The 25,054-nt window shown below is 36.5% G+C and overlaps 1 protein-coding gene and 1 long non-coding RNA gene across 2 annotated transcripts in view; one reads left to right on the forward strand and one right to left on the reverse strand.

The window, feature by feature from the left end:
- LOC141504472 (uncharacterized) overlaps positions 1–14,164 on the forward strand; it is an 88,330-nt gene extending 74,166 nt beyond the window's left edge. The window contains exon 3 of the long non-coding RNA XR_012473383.1: positions 9,793–14,164. This is a non-coding gene — a long non-coding RNA (uncharacterized LOC141504472). The remainder of the gene's footprint in view (positions 1–9,792) is intronic.
- SHLD1 (shieldin complex subunit 1) overlaps positions 1–25,054 on the reverse strand; it is a 259,466-nt gene that overhangs the window by 219,982 nt on the left and 14,430 nt on the right. The window lies entirely within an intron of this gene.

The following is a 25,054-nucleotide window of genomic DNA, read 5'->3' on the forward strand; positions in this document are numbered from 1 at the left end:
TGATGGCAAAATTATTTAACTTGAAAAGGCTAAAAATCAAGACTAAAATGGAGAGAGAATTAGTGTATGATTTCTTTGTTGATGTTGTTCATAGATAATTATGCATTCAATGCAGCCTCTGAAGCTGAGATTCAACAAAGTACAGACTGATTCTCTGTTATTTGTCCTAATTTTGGCCTGAAAACACTGATTCTCCACCAGCCAACCATAGAATACCATGTCTAACCTTGGATATATTCTTCCAGGGATATACATATAGATGATGAGGTTGATGCATACATTACCAGGCTAACTCAGTGTTTAGAAGACTCTGAAGCAAAGTGTGGGAGAGAAGAGATATTAGACTCCCTACCAAACTGAAGGTCTACAGAGCCATTGCGTTGACTTCATTGTTGTATGTATGCCTGTGAAATCTGGACAGTCTACCAACCCCATGCCAGGAAACTAAATCACTTCCATTCTAATTGTTTTAGGAAGATTCTGAAGATCACCTGGCAATATAAAGTATTGGACACTGAGGTTCTTTCTTAAGGTAAACTGACAAGCATTCAAATTCTATTGCAGAGAGTACAATTCCAGTGAACTGGCCATGCCTTTCTAATGCCAAATGCCTATTTGTTTAAAAGCTTATTTCATGGTGAACTCACACAAAACAAGCATTGACATGGAGGTCAGAGGAAGTGATATTAGGACACTTTCAAGGTCTCTCTGATGAACTTTGGAATCTATTGCATGACATGAAAGATACTGGCAAAGGACTATAACATGGTATGCCCTCATCAAAGAATATTCTGTGCTCTATGAATAAAACAGAATTGCAGTAGCTCAAAAGAAACATGAGATTATGCAAATTTAGTGGTTTCTCCACTTCAAATGTTCATGTGGACTATTTGTGCCCTATATGGTCTGATCAGTCTCACAACTGAACCTAGTGTATATTGACTCCAATATAGTGATATCATTTTGGTTCGCTTTGAGAATGAAGGACAACCATTTCTTTTATTATTAGCAATTTGGAAGGTTTTTATCCTTGTGATTATGGATTGTTTGTTCATATCATTTGACCACTTAGATATTGGGGTATGACTGAGTCCCCAATTTGATGAATTCTGCAATCAACTTGATGAGCTTACAGTATACATTTCATCAGTGATTTGAAGGCACCTGAGAGACACCTTCTATGGAGTGTTAGCATGCCCAATGGTGCTTTTCTTGAGAGTACTCAGAGAACTATTGATTGACTTCAAGAGAATGAAGAAATCTTCAAGGTGATTTATTTGCTAGGTCTCAACAGGTTAGAGTCTTATCAGAGGAATTTCTCCTTCCTCATCTATAAAGTGCTCTGATCAACCAGTTTTGCCTCTTTTGGAATCCCTTTTACATTTTCCTGTTCAGAATTCAGGCAGGTATATAGCAGAGTGGATTCATATACTGGGGGTGGGGATGGCAGGTGAGGAACATGTGAAAACTGTGCTCATGTATGATCATTCCTCATCTCCCCTCCTCTCAGAACTGAAATTGGCTCAGTTGGAGTAGTGGTACATTGGAATTGACTCCACTAACATGCCATTTAAGAGGTGAAAACCCAGGAGTGGGCCTTTCTAGTTTGAGACGGTAGTATTAGAGATGCAGAGAGATTCCATGCAGGAGCATATAGTAGAAATATGTATGTGCTTTGAGAGGACAGTTTCAGCCTTGGAAATTGCCTTGTGAGTAAGTTCAAATTTGAGAGTTTTCACCTGCAAGAGTTCCCAATCTAACATTAAGAAACTTCAGCCAGACCTCTGGGTGAGGTAGTGCACCCTCACTCTTCTAAAGAACAATTCTGCTCTGAACTTAAACATGTGGATCACATCAGGTTCATTCCTGAGAGAATCTGACTTCTAACTAATTTCTTATATTCTTTGACTTTTTATATTCTCTCACCCTTGAACTTCTAGAGAAAATTACTTCTAGTTTACAAAGTGGATCATTTCTAGACTCCAAAATTGGGGAGTAAAGAAAGTACTTATTGAATAATATGTATCATATATGGAACAGGTATTTGTCTCTTCTGTGCAAAAGACACTCACTGAAAGACTTAAAACATGATATAGTAATTTAACATATGGCAATTATTACACTCTTCTAAGATGTTGATTCTTAAATCTCCTCAGATTGTATAGGACTTTGCAGGAGTGATGATTGGGCATTTTACATTTCACCTTCACTCTATCAAAATCCATTCTTCTGGGAAGACAGGTCATAGCTTGGGACTATCCCCTCATTAGTAAGCATCTTTTTCAAGAGGGTCAGAGTAGTACTTTTCTTGGACCACAACTCAGCTCCAACAGAATGTGAAACTGAACTTCTGTAACATGAACTTTATTGTTTATTTTCCTGGAGTAACTCTAGGTGGGGGCAATAAATCAAAGAGGAAATATGACTTGGGGATAGGGGTGGGGTTCAGTCTTTATAATTAAACTGAAAAAAATTCAGTTTTCATAAAATGAAAAAAAAGTTATGTTCACATAATACCAAATTATTGGAAGACCATGGAGGTAGTGACAAACATAATCAAGAAAACAATACAAAGGTTCAATTGTGGCTTTGCATTTTCTAGGTAAACTAGGCAACTAAGTGTTACAAGGAACAGAGAGTTTAGGCTTTTGGTAAGGAAGGCCTGAATTCAAATTCAGACACTTTAGTTATATAACCCTGGGTAATATGTGTAACAACTGTCTGCCTCAATTTTTTTTAACTGTAAAATGTAGAAAATAATTGCACCCCACTTCTTATTTTGAGGATCAAATGAGATAATCTCACATTACCTATTGTATGTTACCTAAAATTATTTATTATTTTCTTTCTTTCTTCAATTCAGAATTCTTGGATATTGTGATGAAATAGAAGGCATTTCAGTATTATATCTACTTAAAATTGTGTTCAAATGTAGAATTTTCTTAATACAATGGGAATAAAATTTGTTTGTTTTTAGTTTTTGTAAGGCAGTGGGATTAAGTGACTTGTTCAAGGTCTCACAGCTGGGCAATTATTAAGTATTTGAAATCAGATTTGAACTCATGTCCTCCTGACTCCAGGGCCAATATTCTGTCCACTACACCATCTAGCTGCCCAGGAATAAAATTTTTAAAATGTCTAATCTTAAGCCCCACTCTACTGTCCTTTGTGGTAATAATACACAGTACCGAAGTGAGTTGCCAACTCAACCAGGCTTTGATGAATGATTTCATTCACTTTTGTACTCATGTTAAATAAATTTTGATTAAATTTCTGACTTTCTCTGGGGTCTTAGACATAAGTAGTACACAGGACTGTTTCATATGAGAAATTATCCCTTTCATAACCTGTTGTTAGCCTTTACTATTGCTTGATGAAGGGCTGTCTATTAACTCCAGATAGATTTTTGGAGCTTTGGAGCTTTAAACATGCTTATCATGTGCTCTGAGAACATATCAATTTTCTTCCTCTTTTTAGTAAGAATTTTTTCATTTTTTTTAAAGGAAAATACTAGTCCAGCCATAATCACTCATTTATTTTTCCCTGGGAGCTCTAATCTTCAGTCTCTAATCTTCTGGTCATTTGGATTTAAAATTTTTTTTTATTTAAGGCAATGGGGTTAAGTGACTTGCCCAAGGTCACACAGCTAGGTAATTATTAAGAATCTGAGACGGGATTTGAACACAGGTCATCCTGACTCCAGGACTGGTGTTCTATCCAGTGTACCACCTAGCTACCCCAATTTTTCATCTTTTTATAATTGCTTTAGTGTGATGTATCCTTTGTTTCATTAGCACTGTGTGGGTTTTTCTTAGAATTCTAGTCATACCTGTCCTGTTATGTTCTTTTGGGAGAACTCTAATTCTTAGAATTTTTTAATGTATCCTGTCTTTGAAATCAGTATGTTTTGCTTTCCACAGTGAGCATATTTTTTTCAGTAATTTGTTATTGTTTCTTTTCTTCTAAGTTGTCTTGTCCTTCACTTCTGTAAATTTGTAATCTCAATTCATTTTTTCTTTTTTTTCTTTGACATTGCAAAATCACTTTTTCTATCCTGTCCATTAATTTTTTCTGGGAAGGCCATAAATTTTCTTCTCATAATTCTCATTTTTATTTTAAACAACTCAGAAATTGTATGTTATATAGTTCCATGTTCTCCAATTCCAATCTTCAGTTTCATCAAGTTTTGGCTATTTTCCTTTGTTTTACATTATTTATTTATAGATAGCTGAACTCATTTACCAGATCTTATTTCTTTCTGTTGTTAATGTTTTACCAGTTCATTTATCTGCTTTGTATGAGGTCTTAACATCCCCCCCCCTCAGATATTTGGTAATTTTTTTGCATTTTTTCTTCTTATTTTCTCCTGTTATTTACTTTCTGACTCTGACTTCCTCCCATCTGAAAGTAGTTTTCTTGGGTCTCAAAGCATCTCACATTTTCTTCCCATTACTCTGCCCCAATTGATTTTTGGTTCTGGTTCTGGTATTTACCTAGCTATTGAATGATTTCCTTCAAACTTAATGGAGTACCTACACACTCTACTGTGCCTTATCCCAATATCCTGTCCTGTTCTTTATGTTCTTCAGTTCTTTGGCCCAACACCAGCAGTTCAGAGAGTTACTATGCTGTTGTGTTGGAATCAATTTGTAGTTTGGGTTTCTCAGATTCTTGAGGAAGGGAAGGGTAAATTATGGTGCTGAGCTCTATTTTCAGCACAAATGCCTTATCCCTTTCCCTTGGTTCCTGGTTTGTTGCAGAGATCTTTTTGTAGCACAGAGTCATCTTTGACTTTGGTTGTGTGTTTCCAGAAGCCTCCATAATTTAGAACCCTGTGGAGTCCTGTTGACTGACTAAACAAGATTCTATAGCCCAAAAGCTGAGATCTCCTTCTCACTGGAAAGAGTGAGGGGTGATCAGTTCTGGGGTTGTGATTTGCTATGATCCAGTGTAGATCTGCTAGTACAGGTTAGATGTTGGAAGTGGGAGTATAGGGATGTTCATTAGGCTCAGAGTAGAAGTCATTTCATGGGTTTAATTAATTTTTGTTGTTGTGTTGTTTTACTTTTTAACATTATTCTGGATTCTGAGTTTCCTTAATGATGGAGAGGCTTTAATTTATTTATCTAAAGTGCCTAATATCTGTTTTTAAAACGTTTCTGAGAAAATGTTTAGTCCTCCACATATACAAAAATTTATATAGTAGTTCTTTTTGTGGTGCCAAAGAATTGAAAATTGAAGGGATGCTCATCAATTGGGGAATGACTGAACAAGTAGTGACAAATAGCAGTAATAGAATACTACTGTTCTAATAAGAAATGATGAGCAAGCAGATTTCAAAAAAATATGGAAAGACTAACATGAATAAATGCTGATTGAAGTGAGCAGAACCAGAAGAACATTGTACATAGAAGCAAGAACATTATGTGATAGTCAATCATGACAAGACTTAATTCTTCTCAGCAATACAATAATCCAAGACAATACCCAAAGACGTGTGATGGAAAATGCCATCCACAGCCAGAGAAAAAACAATGGAGTTTGAGTACAATATTTTCATTTTTCATTTATTTTTTCTTTTTTCTTTCTTGTGGTTATTTCCTTTTATTCTGATTCTTCCTTTATAACATCAGTAATTTGGAAAGATATTTGGCATGATTATAAATATTATATATGAAATCTACATAGATTTCATATATATAAAATAAATCTATATCAGATTTCATGCTATTCTAGGGAGGAAGGAAGGGAGGAAAAAATTGTAATTCAAAATCTTACAGAAATGAATGTTGAAGGGGCAACTAGCACAAAAAAATAGAGCAACAGCCCTGGAGTCAGGAGGGCCTGAGTTCAAATCCAGCCTCAGACACTTACTGACTGCCTAGTTGTATGATCTTGGACAAGTCACATAACCCTATTGCCTTGCAAAACCTAAAAAAAAATGTTGAAGACTATATCTCCATGTAATTTCAAAAAAAAGCCTAGTTCTCCATCTTGCCTATCATATGACCCCACACTTTTCATGATAGGTATTTAATAGTTATCAAAATTTTAGTCTGTAGCAATGTATTACAGTTCCTCTTGTTTCCTTGAATAATCTACATTGGTCATTAGGTTTGAGCTCCTGAATGATAGGCTTTCTGGCTGGGCTAGTGATACAAACCTGTAAAATTTGCTTCTGGGAAAGGAAGGTGAATCCCTTGAGTTTAGGAATGGTGAAATGGAGCAGGATGAGCTGATCAAATGTTTGTATTAAATGTAGAACCAATATGGTGACTCTTTGTGAGTAGAAGGCCATTAAACTACCTGAGAAAAGCCAGTCCACTTTGGAAATAGAGCAGTTCAAAATTTCCTTATCAGAAGTGGGATCGAGCCTATATATGAATGTTGTACTTCCAGTCTGGGGCAGAGAGGGATACCTAGTCACAAAAAAGAACTAATCTAGTTCTGAATTATTATTATTGTTAATGTTCAGAGACTGTGGTAGTCTAAGATTTAAAGACATGTAGGATCATTAAAAGAATGCTGGGTAGTTGTTTTTTAAAACATGGTCTTTTTTAAAGAGACAATTGAGTTAGTTAAAAAACACTGTAGAAACTGTTCAGTTGTTCTAGAACCTTAGGTTCTAGAGGTAACAGACTTAGTTATGAGAGAGTGGGGGAGAGAGAGCACCAATGTTGCCTCACAAAGTGAGATTTGTAAAGAAGATAACAGAGAATCCAAGAATTATATTAGAAGAGTAGTGTAAAGATGTAATCAGATATATATATATATATATATATATATATATATATATATATATATATATATATATATGACTTGAAATGATGAGTCATCAAAATAACCCATAAGAGAGAGGGTTATTTTACTAGACAGACTTTATGCTCCACTGATATGCATACAACTTAGGAAGTCACAATGCATACAACACATTCTGCATATTCCCCTGAAAAGGATTTATGGACAAGGAATTACGATAGGAGGATATAGATTAGTTGATATTTATTCCAAAGGAATTGATTGGGGGTTGGGAAAGTATGAGTTTTGAATATTATAAATACTCCTGTAATATAGGAAACTCATGATACAGAAACTCCTTGTTTTATAACTCTAATCTATTAACTCCAATAACATATGTATTATTGTCCTTCACATTTGCTGATTACAGTGGCTTACAGCTTGCTTCATTCAAATTGTCAGAAGAAACAAATTAGAACCATTCGAATATTAAGGATTAGGGAAGGAGAAGGAAGAAATGAAAATAATTCCACTGCCTTCTTTCTCCCAAGACAGTACCTGCTTGGACAGAAACCTAAGCTGAGTTCACTTTAAATGAGATTTATAAAATTTGCACAATCTAGAAGTGTCATATGTACTGCCTTTCCACAAGGTATCTCCAGATTATAAATTCTGTCAGGGTAGGTACTGGGTTTTATTTTTTTTATATTCTCCAGTGCCTAATTATGTTATGTACAGAATATATAATTTGTGAGTGGTTATTGAATGAGCAGCCATTTGCTACCAGTATGAAACACAAAGTTTAAAAAGTACCTCATTTTCAGAAGGTCTGAGTGTATTTAATTCTGTTTGTTGCAATCACTGATATCTTTGACAGTCCATATTCCAGGTCCCTCTTCGGATGCACTCATGAATATATGAAGATTTTTGGAATTTGTTACTAATCCCTTTAGGTTTGATCAATTTTTCTAACCAGATCTTTTTTTGGGGGGGGGGGTGCTGGGAGGGGACTTGACTTTTTCCATTATCTTTTTTTTTGAGACACAGTTGATAGTACTTTCTGCTAATCTAAATGACCTTCATGCTGAAGCTGATTATGAGTTTCATTTCCTAATTTTACTATTCAAATTTTCTAACTTCCTAGTTTCTTTTTAAACTCCTGCTGCTATCATAATGTCTTTTGAGAAGACAATCAGAAAATAATTTTATACTTTGAACTGGTTAGGAACAAATTTTCATTCCTAAAGAAAGATAATTCTCTTTATAATTGGTATTCCCTGTTCTGTAGTTTTATTCTTGAGGGATCTTCCTTTCTTTTCATTTAGGCAGCTATAGATTGTTCTCATCATGGTTCTTCTACATCAGTAGAAGATTGTTTTTTTCTCACCCTGAAATACCCCTCTGCCATGCTGACCTCATTCCCATTTGATGAATTCCTCTTGAGACCTTAATTTGGGGATAGGTCAATATTAGTTCCCCTCATTGTTCTGTTTATACTTTCTGGTCATCATACTTCTGCATGCATACCCACCCTCCCCTTATTTTCAGTTCCCTACTATATGTTAAATCAGTTTGACTGAGGCTTAAACAGTTTAAGGTTTCCCACTTAAGGGCCATCTCCAGGTATCCTGATCCATATCTGAGCACTGGAAACAAATGTTTCTGGAGGAGAAAGTGAGGCCAGTGACTTTACACAGCATCGCCTCATTCAAATTCAATTCACATACATGTGATGGCATCACCTCCTTGATGCACGGTCCTCTTCAAGAACAAAGGACAAATAACAACACTATGTTTAGCCCAATTAGAAAGTATATGTTTTAAAGGAATGAATAGCCATTGTTGTATCCTTAGGGTTTAGCACAGTACCTTAATAAGCCCTTAATAAACACTCATTGCCTTGCCTTGCTTTGCCCTTTAGTCTAGTCTTTGTTGTTGTTATTTGGACACCTAGGTAGCACAGTGGATAAAGCATCAGCTTTGGAGTCAGGAGGACCTGAGTTCAAATTCAGCCTCTGACATTTGACTAGCTATGTGACCTTGGGCAAGTCTCTTAATCTTGATTGCCTTGCATCTAGGGTCTTCTCCAGTTTTTGTGATTCATATCTGGCCACTGGACTTAGATGGCTACACAGAAAAAAAGTGAGGCTGGTATCTTTGTACAGCACTCTCTCACTCAAATTCAATTCATGTGCCTGTTATGACTTCACCTCCCTGATGTCATAGCCTTCTTTGAGAAAGAAGGACAAACAATAACTTTGTTCATTTGTTTCATTGGTATCCTACTTCATGACTCCCCATTCAGGATTTTCTTGGCAAAGATATAAGAGTGGTCACCATTTCCTTCTCCAACTCCTTTTACAGATGGGGAAACTGAGGCAAACAGAGTTAAGTGACTTACCTCAGAGTCACACAGCTAGTAAGTGTCTGATATCAGATCTGAATTCAGAATTTGAATTCCTGACTCCTAGTTCTCTATCTCTTGTGCTACCTTCCTTTCTGTTATTCTTTGTCCTTCAGTAACACTCCCAAATTTCTAAAAGGAAAGGAAATGAATTCTAGGGTTTGTCACAAATATGCTCATGAGAAATAAAGTATATCCATTAGGATTATGTAGCTGTTTGTCAAATATTCAGTATACCTCTTGATAAACCTCTCTATTCCAGTTGGAAACTCCTGTTCTACATTGTCTGAATGCAGTAGGCTTTCAGGAATGGTTTGTATGTGGTGCACCAGGCAGACAGGACAGTTTGTGGTGATGGGAAGCCCTTCCTGCCTACCTAAATTTTTAATACTTTATTATTATTATCCTGCTTTAGTGCCCAAGATTTCCATCCTGCTTCTATGAGTTGACATTTTCCCAAGGAAAATTCTATTAAAATGTTATCTGAGAGGGTATCAGGTATTGACTTTCTAATAAGGAGTAGTTTATCTGATTAGCTTGCTATCTCTTAGTAAAGATCTGACCTGAGGGATGATAAATAAATTCAGTAAGGTTTATTTCAGGTTTTTACACTATAGAAGTTTCTAATATCATTTCCTTTTTCATTGCAGGTCATATGAGAAGGCAATTATGTTTGGGCAGTTAACCCTTCTTTACTACAGATATTTCCTTAGATCTGGTATGTGGTTGTGGTGGTGGTGGTGATGATGATGATGATGATGATGAAGTTTGTCCTTTGGTTCTCAAAGAAGACCATGACATAAGGGAGAGGATACCATGTTATATACATAAATAAGATCTGAAGAGGATTGTTGTACTAGGTCACCAACCTAATTTTCTCCTCCGGAGCTATTAATCAGGATGGCTGGATATGGCCCCGTATGTGAGGCAATCAGGGTTAAGTGATTTGCCTAAGGTCACAAGTATCTGAGGCCATATTACATTCAGGTCCTCCTGACCCCAGGGCTGGTGCTCTATCCACTGTACCACCTAGCTGCTTCAGATAAAAAGCTGTCACTAAAGTTACTTCCCTTAACAATGCTACTGGTTTTCTCTTAACAGTGGATCCTATCCTACTATTTTATCTCTCTCACCTTGGATTCTTAGAGGCAGGGTCTAGGTCTAACATTTTAAATTAACCGTCATAGATGTCCCTGCCTTCTCTCAAAAGTCCCCCCCTTTTTCTTATCTACTTTTATTTTTCTAATAGCCTTTTTTAGCTTTTGAGGGAGGGCAGGAACTCCTGCTCTTCCCCTCTCCAACTGCCTTTCAATTATCTCTAACTGGATGTTCAGTAGACATTTTACCTGAACCCATCATCATGAATTCACCTCCTTATCAATAGGGCTCTCCTGCGTCCCAGCCTTTTCAGGGCTTCTTTCTACCCTGAAATGTCCATCTGAGTCATCTAACTCTCACTGTGGCTCCAAGAAGCTGTAGCACAGAGAGCAACCATACCCCAGTAAACCATTTTGGCAGATGGGCTAAGCTGTCCCTTGGTGGAATTGATGGAAGAGAACAATTCCTTCCAATGGTCATGAAAGCACCTAAAGCAGGGTCTATGGAGTGCTTAGAGCTTGTTTAGACATCATAGATGCCAAGATCATCCATTGCATTTAGTCATCACCAGTTGTCTTGACTCTGTCCTGCCACTACACAATGATGATTTTGGAAAAGAGAGTGAGGCCAAAGACTTCGTGCACTCAGCCTCACTTAAATTCAATTTACATATGAATCAAAAAGACATCACCCATACCACTTTACCATTCTATCTCAAAATCCTATGGCAACAGTCAAGTGATGAAGCAGAAGGTGCGGATACACTGGGAGTTGTAGTCACAATCCTGCACACAGGCAGCCCATGTCATAGGGTCATTACCTCACTGGAAGCAGCAGTGAGATTTAGCAGCTCCTGGGTGACTGAGCAGCCCTTTTAAGGACACACTACTCACCTTCTGATGTGAGGAAGGGACCAGTAAAGGTGCCCTAAAAATTGTCTGCTTATCCAACCTTGGCCCGATTACTGCAGGCAAAGATTCCACCCTGTGGTTGAAACATAAAAAAATGTACAAAAACTTCTTCAAAGAAGATTCCATTCACCATTGGTGCATGGAATGTATGCACACTCATAAAAAATACAAGATCCAATAGACCGGAATGATGAATTGTTGCAAGAGAACTCAGCAGGTATCATATTCAAATAGCAGCCCTGAGTGAATGAAGGCAAATGAAGGCCAGATTACTGAAATCGGAGCTGGAGATCCATTTTTTTTTTTGGAGTGGCTGCAGTGAAGGGGAGTGCTATGAAGCCGGTTAGGTTTTGCAATCAAAATCAATCTAGTCAACAAGCCTACAAAAAATAGTGAATGACAGGTTCATGACAATGAGATTGCCACTTGAAGGAAAATCCCATGCCACTATCATCAGTGTCTATGCTCCTATCATGACTAACTTTGATGAAGTCAAAGAAAAATTTTGTGAAGACCTGGATACCATTATCATCAATGTTCCAAAAGTGGACAAACATAATTCTAGGTGGCTTTAATGTTAGAATAATAGACTTAGCTTACCAGACATGGCAAGGAGTCCTTGGGAGGAATGGAGTTGGAAACAGCAACAACAATGGTCACCTACTACTGAAGACTTGTGTATCTCATGACCTTCTCATCACAAACACTATTTCCAATTTCCCTAAACACAATAAAACTTACATATGCACTCTCGAAACAAACACTGGCTTCTATCAGATTGTGTGATTGAAAGGAGAAGAGATAGTTAGGATGTGTGAGTGATGAAGACAATGTGTGGGGCAGAGTGCTGAACTGATCAAGACTCATCCTCTCCAAGCTAGATAATCACATTCAAGTGGTGAAGCCAAGGCAAAATGAATACTAGAAGAATTGATGTCAAGAGATTGAAGTACTTCTCTGACAGGACCACTTTGTTTCCATTTGAAGGGAAAGTTGAGTTAACACACAGTTGGCAACAGTGGAGCAGAAATGGATTGGACAGCTTTCAGAGATTTGGTGTACAACACTGCAGTTGCTCATTTGAGTCAGAACACACTCAAATATCAAGACAGGTTTGATGAAAATGATGGGGAAATACAGAAGCTGCTAAATGAAAAGTGAAAGTTCCACAGGGATTTACCAGCATAATCGATTATCCATTTCTAAGAAAGCAGCATTTAAAGTATAATAGAAGTTTAGAGGATTGCAGGATTCTTGGTTCAGTAGGAAGGTAGATGAAATTCAGTTTTTTGCAGATAGTAACAATTCAAAGTGCTTTTATAACTGAGTTATGAAAGACATTTGGTGCATCTCAGTTACTCAGTGCTGATGGAGTAACATTGATTAGTACATTATTAGGGACATTAGGGATGTGATCCTAGGGATTTGGGTGGAACACTTCCATAGTATACAGACTGTCATCAATCAATGCAGAAGCCAATCAGTCCCTATCTGAAGCTCCAACTAAAGAAGAGGTTTTGAATGCCATTAGACTTCTTTCATGTGGCAAAGCACCTGGTTCTAATTCTATTTCAGCTGAGATTTACAAGGTGGGAGTTCAAATGCTCATATAAAAAATGACTGAAATTTTCCAGGTTATATGGTATGAAGAGATTATCCTCCAAGAATTCAAGGATGCCTCCCTTGTCCATCTCTATAAATGTAAAGGGAATAGACTGTCCTGTGATAATCACAGGGGTCTTTCTCTTTTACTCATTGATGGTAAAATTCTTGCCAGAATCCTTCTCAATAGACTGATCCTTCACCTGGAAGATGGTCACCTCCCTGAGGGCCATTGTGGCTTCAGAAAGGGTTGAGGAACAGTCAATATGGTAGTTGCTGCTCGACAGCTCCAGAAAAAAATGCCAAGAGCAGAGCAGAGATCTTTATACAACATTTGTAGATATGATCAAGGTCTTTGATGCTATCATTCATGAGGGCTTATGGGAAAATAATGTAAAAAAATTGATTGCACAGAAAAGTTCATCAGTATTGTACAACAAATTTATGATGATGTACTTACCCAGATAATGGATAATGGACAATTTCCTGCTCACCAATAAAGTGAAACAAGGCTATGTCCTTGCTCCTATGCTTTTTATCATTGTAATATGCCTTCACTGAGGTTGAACACAGCAACAAGGGCAGTTACCATACTAATGGTAAATTCTTAAACTAGAAAAGGTTATAAATCAATCCCAAAGTGAAGGGAGTTTGGTGCATGATTTTCTCTATGTAGATGATTGTGTAATCAATGCAACTTCTGAAGCTGACATGCAACAAAGTATGGATGGAATCTTTGCTGCTTGTGCTAATTTTGGCCTAACAACTAACACCAAGAAAACACAGGTGTTCCATCAGCCAACATCAAATCATCCATATATGATGCCATCAGTTACAACAAATGGAGAAATTTTGAGTTCACAAGTTCACTTAATTTTTTTTATTTATTTAAGTTTATTTATCTATCTACTTATTTATTTATTTAAAACAATGGGGTTAAGTGACTTGCTCAAGGTCAGACAACTAGACAATAATTAAGTGTCTGAGTCTGGATTTGAACTCAGATCCTCCTGATTCTAGGGGACAGTGTCCTTTCTAAGGAGGTATACAGTGACAAGGAGGTTGACACAAACATTGCTAGAGCTAGTTTAGTATTTGGGAGATTCCTAAAGAAACTATGGGAGAAGGGGTGGCTAGGTGGCGTAGTGGATAAAGCACCAGCCCTAGAGTCAGGAGTACCTGGGTTCAAATCTGGACACTTAATGATTACCTAGCTGTGTGGCCTTGGGCAAGCCACTTAACTCCATTTGCCTTGCAAAAACCTAAAAAAAATAGAAACTATGGGAGAGAAGATGTATTAGACTAATTCTCAAAGAGTAGGTCTTACAGAACCATTGTTGCTAACTTTATTGCTATATGGCTGCGAAACCTAGACAGTCTATCAGCTCCATGTCAGGAAACTGAATCACTTCCATTTAAATTATTTTAGGAAGATTCTGAAGACCACCTGGCAGACCACTGAGGTTCTTTCTCAAGCGATATTGCCAAGCATTCAAGTATTACTACAGAGAGTACAATTATGATGGGCTGGCCATATTGTTCAAATGCCAGGTGTATGCTTGCCACAAAGACTATTTTATGGAGAACTCATACAAGGTAAGTGCTCACAAGGGGGTCAGAAGGAGTGCTACTAGGAAGCTCTAAAGGTCTCTCTTATTGTACAACATGGGAGACACTGACACAAGACCTCCCACAGCATGGCCTGTCCTGATCAAAGAGAGTGCTATGCCCTATGAACAAGACAGAATGGAAGCAACTCAAAGAAAATGTGAGATATGCAAGTTTAGAGTAACCACTCCAATCGTTCTCTTGGACAATTTGAGCCTGACCTGTGGTAGAGCATTCCGAGCTTACAGTTGGTCACTTAGTAACTCATCTGTAACACAGTGATGTCAATTAGGTCTTCTTTGATAACGAAGGACAAGGACCAACCAACCAACCAGCTCTCCCAATCTAGGTGTCATTTTGGATTCTTCACTCTCATAGGCAAATATTTAAACTATTTACAAGGCCTATAGATTATCTCTTTGCACTGACTTTCTAATCTACCCCCTTCTTTCCTCTCATATTACAGTCACCCTGGTACAATTTCTCATTTCCTCTTGCCTATATTATTGTAATAAGCCTATTGGTTGGTTGCTTTGCCTTAAGTCTCTTCCCATCCCAAGCCAGCTTTCATTTTCCCTAAAGTTATTTTCTCTAAGCATAGATTTGACCACGTCAACATTCTTCTTTATTGAGTGACTCTTTATTCAGTGGTTCACTTTTACCAGGAGCAAATATAAAATCTACTGTTTAGCATTCAAAGTTCTTCACAACCTGTGAAGGTCATTACTTTCCCAGTATGCTTATGCATCATACCTCTTCCTTCCTACACCCCCAACTCTTTCCATTAAACCAACTCCCTGGCCAGTTTAAGTTTTCTATCTTCATTCATGTTATTCGGTTTTTGGAGATTCACAGTTCATTGCAAGACAAAGATAGTTTTCAGTTTGCAAAAGAGAAGTCTTAAAATTTTCAGTGAATAATAGTTCCTAAGGACTATATATGGTATGAGAAGATTTTTTTTCTTAATAGAAATAGTAATGGATATTTACTAGCAGTTTCTAAACAGCAGCTTTCTGTGTACTTAAAGCAACAATTCTGGTGAAGAGATATTAAGCCTTGTAGATTTTAGATGTTTAGGGTGGTTTTTGAACAATCAATCATTACCATGACTGCATTGAGTTTTTTTAGTTTTTTGAACTATTTCAAAATTCTAATGATTTAGATATTAGTTGGTTTGCTATATATAATAATAAGTTAATTTAAAGAAAAATTATTTCACATTCTGAGTAAATACAATAAATGCCTTAGAGACATTTTAGAGTATCAGAAAATTATATATACCTTGAAGCAGAATCACAATAATTTTCTCCAAATAAGTATAAATCTCAAAAGTAATTTTCAAAGAATCTTGTTTTGTTTTGTTTTCTTTAGGTTTTTGCAAGGCAGTGGGGTTAAGTGTCTTGCCCAAGGCCACACAGCTAGGTAATTATTAAGTATCTGAGGTTGGATTTGAATTTAGGTACTCCTGACTCCAGGGCCAGCGCTCTATCTGCTGCTCCACCTAGCTGCCCCCAAAGAAACTGTTAAGTAGATTGCAAAGTTATTTAAACATTGCTATGATTAAAAACTCAATCCTTAGAAAAGCATAATAATGACATATTGTAAAAAGATATATTACGAAGGATCTGCCTAAGGGCTTTTCCCTTTTACGTGCTTTTTTGGGGGGGGATGCAGATATAGATCACTGGAACCTAATTTGTCTCAAGTGACTCCTACTGAGAGAGGGGGCACTAGCCAATAACGACTCAGTTCTAGGAGAATATGAGTGAGGTTTGGTGAACCTGCTTCTGAGCAAGTATAATGAAGTTATAAGCAGTTATAACTATTTCTAGTATATTAAGCAGTTGGTGAAGAAATGGATTTTTTGTTGACTACTGACATAGAATTGAGTGTGTGTTGAAAAGGTAGTTATTGACCAAAGTCTCTCTTTTAACTCCTGGTTGCCCTCACTGAGTGAGGCAGAAGTAAAGAAAACTCTTTTGTAAGCCTTCAGATAAGGCTGTCTCTGCAACCTTTGACACTGTTGATCACTCTTTTCACTCTTCTCACTCTCTAAGTTTTAGGGACACCACTCTCTTCTGGTTTTCCTTCTACTCTTTCCCATTTCTTCTTTGCTAGATATTCATTCAGGTCATATTCCTCTAATCATAAGTGTTCCCCATTGTTCTATCTTGAGCACTCTTCTCTTTACTCTCAATATTGCTTCACTTGGTAATTGCATGTCCTCATTTCCTAAGAAGAGTGGGCTTCTCCAGAGGAAGAAAAACAAAACAAAACAATACAACAACAACAAAAAATCCCCCTTCAGAACCTGAGGAACACTTCATAAAAAATTATCTCTTATGTATCTCTTTCCCTTAATTCTAATTCTTCATACTGAAAATGACTAATCTGTAAACATGTTTATCAAAAATATGTATGTACAATGTTAACCTTATTCTGTTTCTACTTCTCTGCTGACCTGAAATCTCACATTTCCAATTTCCTTCCAGATACCTCATGGTTGTGAGCTTAGGCTCACATTCAAAATGGAACTCATTTTCTTTCCTCTAAACATTCCCCACCTTCCCTCTTACTGTAGACCATAGCATCATCCTCAACGTCCTTCAAAATTGCAATCTAGGTGTCATCCATGACTCCTATCTCTTACTTCCCCACATTCAATCTGTTGCCAAAGCAGTCACTTTCACTTTTGCAGCATCTCTTGACTGTGCTCTTTTCTTCTATGATACTGCCACTGCCCTGGTATAGGCTATCACCATATTACATCTGGAGTGGGCTATTGAAATAGTCTATTGGTAGTTCTGCCTGCCTCAAGTCTCTCTCCAATCCAGTCTAGCCTTCATTTAGTCACAAAAGTGATTTTCTTAAAGTGTAGGTTGAACCATGTCATATCCCCCCTGCCACTTAAGAAACTCCCTAATATTTTTGTGGTAAAATGCAAAATCTATTTAGAATTCAACTCTCTTCATAACCAAGCCCCCTCACTACCTTTCCAGGCTTTCTCATACTTTATACTTCTTCATGTACATATGTATACATACACATACTCACACCACACACACACACAGAGAGAGAGAGAGAGAGAGAGAGAGAGAGAGAGAGAGAGAGAGAGAGAGAGAGTTCAGGGCCACTGGTCTCTTTATTGTTTCAAGAATGAAATGCTCCATCTCTTGGTTTTGGCATTCTCTCTATTTATCCCTATACTGAGAATTTCTTCCTCCTTACTGACTACTGCCTTCCTTGGCTTCCTAACTAAAATCCTATTGTCTAGAGACTTTCCCAATCCTTAATATTAGTGCCTCCTCTCTCAATTGATTTGTAATTATTCTGAATATAGTATATTAGTTCTTACTTGTTTGCTTATTGTCTCCCCCATTAGATTGTGACTCCCAAGGAGCAAAGACTGTCATTTGTCTCTTTATATTTCCAGTACTTATAACAGTAACTGACATATAGTAAGTGCTTAATAAATATTTATTAACTGATTGTCTCTTCACTTGGGCAGATTTGTGAAGCATGGTACTCCTAGTTTCTTCTTTGTATTTGTTCTTTTCTACTCTTAAATAAATGAATGTCAATAGGACTAATAGGATCTCAAAAGATTCAGGGACAGGAATCTATGCTAGAATTTGTAGCCAGAATGGTCCAAGGAATATCAGACCCAATCCAACACTTTAAACAGACTCTTCAATTTAGATGTTGCTTTCTGGAGCAATTTTTTTTTACCCCATTGGCTAATGTCCATTCAAAAAAGAATAGGGGTAAATGCTTTGTAGCAAACCCTTCCAATTGGAGCTCACTCTTTGTTTTTTCCCATCCCTATGCACTTGTATATTTTTAAGTTACAAAATTTCCTTCTACCCTCCTTTTCCACCCTCCTCCCATCAGTAGCTAACAGTCAGGTTAACATTGTACATACATATTCTTGATAAACATGTTTACAGATTAGTTATTTTCAGTATGAGGAATTAGGATTAAGGGTAAGAGATATGTAAGGAATAATTTTTTATGAATTGTCTCAGATTCTGAAGGTTTTTTTTATTGTTGTTGTATTGTTTTGTTTTTCTTCCTCTGGAGAAGTTCACTCTTCTTAGGAACCAAAGCGGAAGAGAGTAATATGTGCCCTGATTCAAAGCAATAGAATCTATTTCTTTCCTTGTTATATAGTCTCAATAAATAACCTTTGAAAAACTAATTGATTGAATGATGCAGGGTTCCCCTAATTACTGTGGTGGGTATTGATAAATTAAGGAAGATAAAGGCATCTGGAAATTAATAATGGGAAGTGGAATGTGAAGTTGAACTGATAGATTTTGAAGAACTCCACTGCCTCTTGAGGCTAGAAATGGAGGGTGGGGGGGTGGGGTGATGGAAAGAGACATAGGCTAGTCTTGTTTTGGGACCTTAGTTGCCAGTGAGTGTAGAAGTTGTGATAAATACCCCCAGAACCTGTATATAAGGATTACAGTTAAAACAAGTGATTGACCTTATCAATAGTTTCTCAACTTTACTATGTAATGTATGATAGCTTAGTAATGTAAGAGATAGAGTCATGACCTTTTGATCATGAAGACCTGAGTTTTAACCCTATCTCAGTCACTTAATGGCCCTAAACAGTAAGTAGCTTAATCTAAATCAGCCATTTCATCAAACAAATCACTTAACCTGCCTCAGCCTCAGTTTTCTCTGTTAAAAAAAAAAGTGGGACTAATGACATAAGCTTTATGGTTATTGTGAGGATTAAATGAGATAAAGTCATGTTTAGCAAAGTTCTTTTTAATTGTTATCATTATTAATAATATTATCAATATTTTACTAATAATGTATAATTTTGTGTGAAGAGAATTTGCTAGAGTGATATTTTGTGAGCTCTCTCTCTGCATAAAAATGTTCTCCTGGGCTTTATTTAAACTTTCCCTTTCTTATCTTGCTCTGGGAATTTTCTCTAGCTGTTTTCCATGCCTTCAATACTTACCCTCCTTCTTTCTGGCTACTGACCTCCAGATTTCTTTTAAGCACTAATTAAAATATTACTTTCTACAGGAAACCTTCCCCAACCCATCTTTATTACAATATTTTCCTTCTTTCAATTATTTCCTATTTATCCTGTATATAACTTTCTTCACATATATTTAAATGTTTTCTCCTCATTAGATAGTTAACTCCCTGAGGGCAAGGATTGTCTTTTCTTTCTTTTTTAACCTTGTTTATAGCACAGAGCCTGACACAAAATAAATGCTTAATAAATGTTTGTGGATTGATTAATTATCAACAATTAGAAAGCACTTGACCAGGAAATCTGGATTCTGAACCCTAGTCAGCTGCAAACTCACTGTGAGAAATTGGGCATTAGTACTTCATCTTTGTGAGTCTGTTTCCTAATCTACAGACCAAAGATTATGTGACTTGATAAGACTTTGCAGCGGCTATCTCTTATGCCTCCTTCTGCTCCCATGGTCTTTAAGAATTCCCTTGTTTACTTCACTACTGTACTCAAGGATCACCTCCTATATGGAGTTTTCCTGGGAGCCCTGCAGTTGATGCTCTCTTTCTCAAATACATTGTATTTGTTTTGGATATATCCTGTATTTATATATATATTTCCTCTGCTGATAGAATGTAAACTCCTTTAGAGCAAGGAGTATCACATTTTTTTGTCTATGTTACCCTAAGGTCTCAGGAAGAGTGCAGTATCTGCTACATACTAGCCACTTAATAAATGCTTATTGTTTGTTTAATTGATTTTTTATATTATAATTTCTTATTGCATACAATTTTGCATTATATTCCTGTGCTCCTATATGTTTTGTCATTTTCCAAACAAGCACTTATTTCTTTTTCTTTTTAGGGTTTTTATTTTGGCTGTTGCAAGGCAAATGGAGTTAAGGGTCTTGCCCAAGGCAACACAGCTAGGCAATTATTAAGTGTCTGAGGTCAAATTTGAACTCAGGTCCTCCTGACTCCGCTGCTCTATCCATTGTGCCACCTAGCCGCCCCTACAAGCACTTATTTCTCAGTTCTTTATTACCCCCCAAAAATATAGCAATGAAAATTTTTGATATATGAGTCCTTTCTGCCAGTCTTCTCAGGAGTACACATAGACTCTGTGTGTGTGTGTGTGTGTGTGTTTGAGTCTAGAAGAACTTTCTGAGTTCAAATTGAGCCTGTGTGACTCTGAGCAAATTACTTGGTGCTGTTTACCTTGGTTCCTCATCTATAAAATAAGCTACAGAAGGAAATGGCAAACCACTCCAGTATTTTTGCCAAGAAAAGTCTCAAAAGGGATCACAAAGAGTCAGTCAGGACTGATGTTGAAAGCAGATTTTGATAACAGGCTTCATTATAATTTTCTATCCAAGGAACAAATTATCATTCTGCCAACAAGCAATCACTATGAACTAATCACTGTATAATAAACATTAAAACATAAAAGTTATTATTTCCTGCCCTTAAATCGTCTATTTAGTTGGTGAGATAGTAGAAACAGAAAGACAACTAGAGAGGAAATAGATGATAGATAGATAGATAAATAGATAGATAGATAAAAAGATGTGTTTCTGTGGCAAGTGGTAAGTGTATGTGGGAGAGTGAGAGAAATGGGGGGGGGAGATGGGGTAGAGGGGGGAGAGAGAGAGAGAGAGAGAGAGAGAGAGAGTCAGTTTATTCATTTAGGGAAGTCCTGGCAAGTAAACTCCTTCCAATGAGTAGCCTGGCACCAGTTCTGCAATTTCTATTCTGAGATTATTGCCAAGGGCACCAAGAGATTTGCCCAAGGTTGCATAAGCAAACATAAGTTATGATTCCTGTCCTTACAAAGTTTTCAATCCAGCAGGAAAGATTAGAACAAAATGTATGATTGTAAGAAGTGAAGCCAAGAGAGAAAATCAAAACCAGAATAATTATGCAATGGTAATAGATGAACAAATGAAGATAACAAAGATCTCACATTTAGAATACCAGCACTAAGTTAATGTATATAGATAATCTAAAAATGAACAGTGTTTAGTCCCTCTTCCCCCATTATCCTCTGCTTTACCCTCATGACTGCATTTGTGGGTCTGCATAGGACTTAGGGTTATTCTGTATTTTTTTGCTGTTTCATTGATTACTATAGTTAAATAATTCCTTATCAGTTGACCAGTCCTCTAATGATGTTTACTTAGGCTTGTTTTCAGGAAATGGATATTTAATCTGTTGCCAAAATCGTATTTGTAGTGTTTTCAGCATGGTAAAATCTACCAAAGCAAAATGTCAAGAGTCCACTGTCACCTTCATGACAGGATGAAGAAAAAGACTTGGTGGAGGTGCTTCTGAATATTAACCCCTCCCACACCACAAAACCATACCACTGCTGCTGCCACCACCACCACCACTACCACCACCAAAAACAGAAGTCACAGCTTTACATCTTTGAGGAGGGATATGGATTGTTTTAAATCTTTTGCACATGGGAAATATTTTCACCCACCTGGGCTCAAATTTGGGAACTCTGTCTTACTCGTTTTTTACTCCTTTGGTAGCCAATAGCCACATGACATCAAAGCAGATACCTGTGTGACTATCTCAGTATGCTGAGCTTTTCATCCATGAAACAAAATAGGAGTAACTTTTAGACATAAACTATATTCAGCTAGGAGATGAAAAGAATAGAGAACTTAACCTGTTCTTAAAGTTATTCCATATTTTTAGAATACCTACTGCTTTAACAATGTGATATGAAAGTTAGGGCAATTCTTTTCCCCTGCTGTCTGTTCCCAAGGTGGAAATAATTTCACAACTTCTCTCAAGTAAACACATGGAGACAGGGCTAATACTTCTAAGCAGTTTTGTAATAGTTTGACAGCTGTCTGGCCTGTTCTTCCAGTGTTGTTCTGGCTCACAACCATGACCAGTTCTTCAACCAAAAGGACAACTTGTATCTTGTATAGCATAATATGTTCTCACAAGAAGGTGAAAAATAAATTTGAAAGTAATGATTTTCTGTTTCACAATTACAAACAGGTGTTCTTTTTTGGTGTGGTAACTTACGTTTAATAGTCATAATAACAATGTGAGCCCAAAAAGATTTAGAAAAAAGTGTACAAATTTCATCTCTATTAGAACAAGGTCTCTATTGAAAAAAACTACAACCAACCACATATTCAGTTATCAAAGTGATTTTCATATCAACAGGATTCTTCAAAAGTGACCAGAAACTGAAGAAAAATAAGACTATAACAAGTCATATTTACTTTTTAAAATAAATCAACAAGTCTTCCTTCATTAAAACAATGTCAGCAGGTATTCTGATACATATGGAAGATCCATGGATTATAAAACCTGAGAAACAGGAATGGTGGCTTGGGTTTATGAATCATAAAGCCTTATTCCTCTTTCTATAGGAAAGGCATCCATACTTTTCATGACAATTTTTTAATTTCTCACAACAGTATGTGAAAGAGATTAGAAGCATAAAGAAGACAGTGACTTACAAACATCCAGAACATTACCTCTTACTGTTAGATCTTTAGTATTCTCTTTGAAAAACTGTCTGAAATTGCTCATCATTCATAGTCTCATTACCCTCATTCTACTGACTAGCTCTATTTTTGTAGATAGACTAACATTCACTCAGTTTTCAGGATCAGAACTGAGCAAGCAGTTTAATTAGATACATAAGAGCATTATAAAATATAAAAAAAGACATGTATTTCAGAATATAATATTCCAGTTACTTTACAGTTGCAATTCCCTTAATGCAAGATATATGGATAAAATAAACAATCAAGTGAAAGATGACCGAATAAATAAATGAAGTTAGAGTGTGGTTTTCCTAACTGCACCATCCTAGTCACATTTTTCTAGACATATAGGATAAAGAGTGTCAATATCTGATTAAAATATCCCACTCCTACCTACAAAATGTAATTTCAGAAAACAGGAAGTAAAAATTCAAAACACGTGGCCACATAGAAACTGGGAAGTGTTAGATAAGTTCAGTGATTTTTCTGATAGCAAACTGCATGATCAAACAAGAAGACAAAATCCTGGGTCCCCTTATTTCCTGGGTTTCCTCCTGACTCTGTGATACAAAATATGATTTATGTAACTGTTTGTCTTTGAAGGCTCCCTCAAAAAGAAGGGATATTATTAAAGGCTCCTTGGGTCAATACCACCTGAACTATTTACTATCACAAATCTTATGCTAACATGCAACAGGGAATCAGAATGGTTATACTACCATCCTACCTGCCATTATTGTTACTCCTTCAAAATTCCTTATGACTAAAAAAAAATCTTACTCATATCAATATGCAATCCAACCATTCTAAGTCATGGTAAAAACAAAATCAACTATAAATTATCCTGTCTTGGTAATATACATTTTTTTATGGAAATACTATTTTAAATAGATTTTCTACTGTTTAGCATTCAAAGCTCTTTCATATGGATCTCAGATTCTTTTAAGAAATTGATTTTTTTAAAAGCACTAGTTCACTACTATACTGAGTTTCCAGTCCTAGGTTTTAGGGTAACTGCATCAGGTCACCAACTTAGGCACCACTATTTTATTACCATTTGGAAATTACACCCTAATTTTAAAAAATGGATTAAGATAGAGTGTAAAGGAAACACTTAAGAATGATACAAAGAAGGCCTTTTTCATATCAGTGGGGAGAGAAGGAAAGGCAAAGGAGTCCAGACTAAAATCTGCATTTACCTCTTTGATCTTTCCATCTAGTTTGAGCTTCTGACTTTTTATCTCTTGTATTTCCCCAATGCTTCCATGATTTGAACAACTGGTATTAGTGTGGGCAAAGTTACAGTTTTGTCATTACCTTAATTAGTGCCCTGTGCCAGGATTGTTGATTTGGAACTTTGCCTTTGCATGAAATTCTCATAGGTCCCATTAGTTGTTTTGCTACAAACACCAGGAAACTATCTTAACATAGAAATTCCATTGTTTTTGAGACATTCCTTCCTATCTAAACTTTGTGGGTTGCCTAGATATCTAAGACACATTTAAAGAAGAAGGAACAATTTTGTTAAAAGAAAAAAGCAATGCCAATAAAGATGTATTAATTTTTACTGAAACCCCCCCCCACTAGATTTGGAGTTGGGGATCTGAGTTCAAATCCTACCTACTACTTATAACTTCTATGAATGTGTGAGAACCATTCTGAGTTTTTATTTCCTTAACTATAAAATGAGGGAATTTGACTTGCAGCTCTTAATCTATGATCCTATAATCTGGAGGCACAGAATCAGAATCAGACTTAGAGTCCTGATCTCTCACTTTGTCTTGTTTTGAATCAACAACTCCTCATTATCTGATATCTCAAAATGAATGTCTTGTAGGCTTTGTGAAGACAACAAGTCCAACATAAACTCATTATCTCCCTATAAATTCCTCCCTCTAATTTCTTTATTACTCTTGGCCAGTTTCTACCTATCTTTATAAATTGGTACTATCACCTAGGTTGGCAACGTAGGAGTCATATTCAACTCTTCCCTCTATGTTATCCTCCATAACCAATTAATTGCCAATTATCAATTCTATTTTCCACAATTTATCTCCCATCTTTATCCTTTTCTGTATTGTAAGGTTCTAAATTAGTTAAAACCCTTATCACCTTTTTCTAATTTGTTGTTGATAAGTCATTTTTCAGTCATGTCTGACTCTCTCTGGGACTGCATTTGGGATTTTCCT

Source organism: Macrotis lagotis, chromosome 1 (assembly GCF_037893015.1).
Source record: "Macrotis lagotis isolate mMagLag1 chromosome 1, bilby.v1.9.chrom.fasta, whole genome shotgun sequence".
Lineage (NCBI taxonomy): Eukaryota > Metazoa > Chordata > Mammalia > Peramelemorphia > Peramelidae > Macrotis > Macrotis lagotis.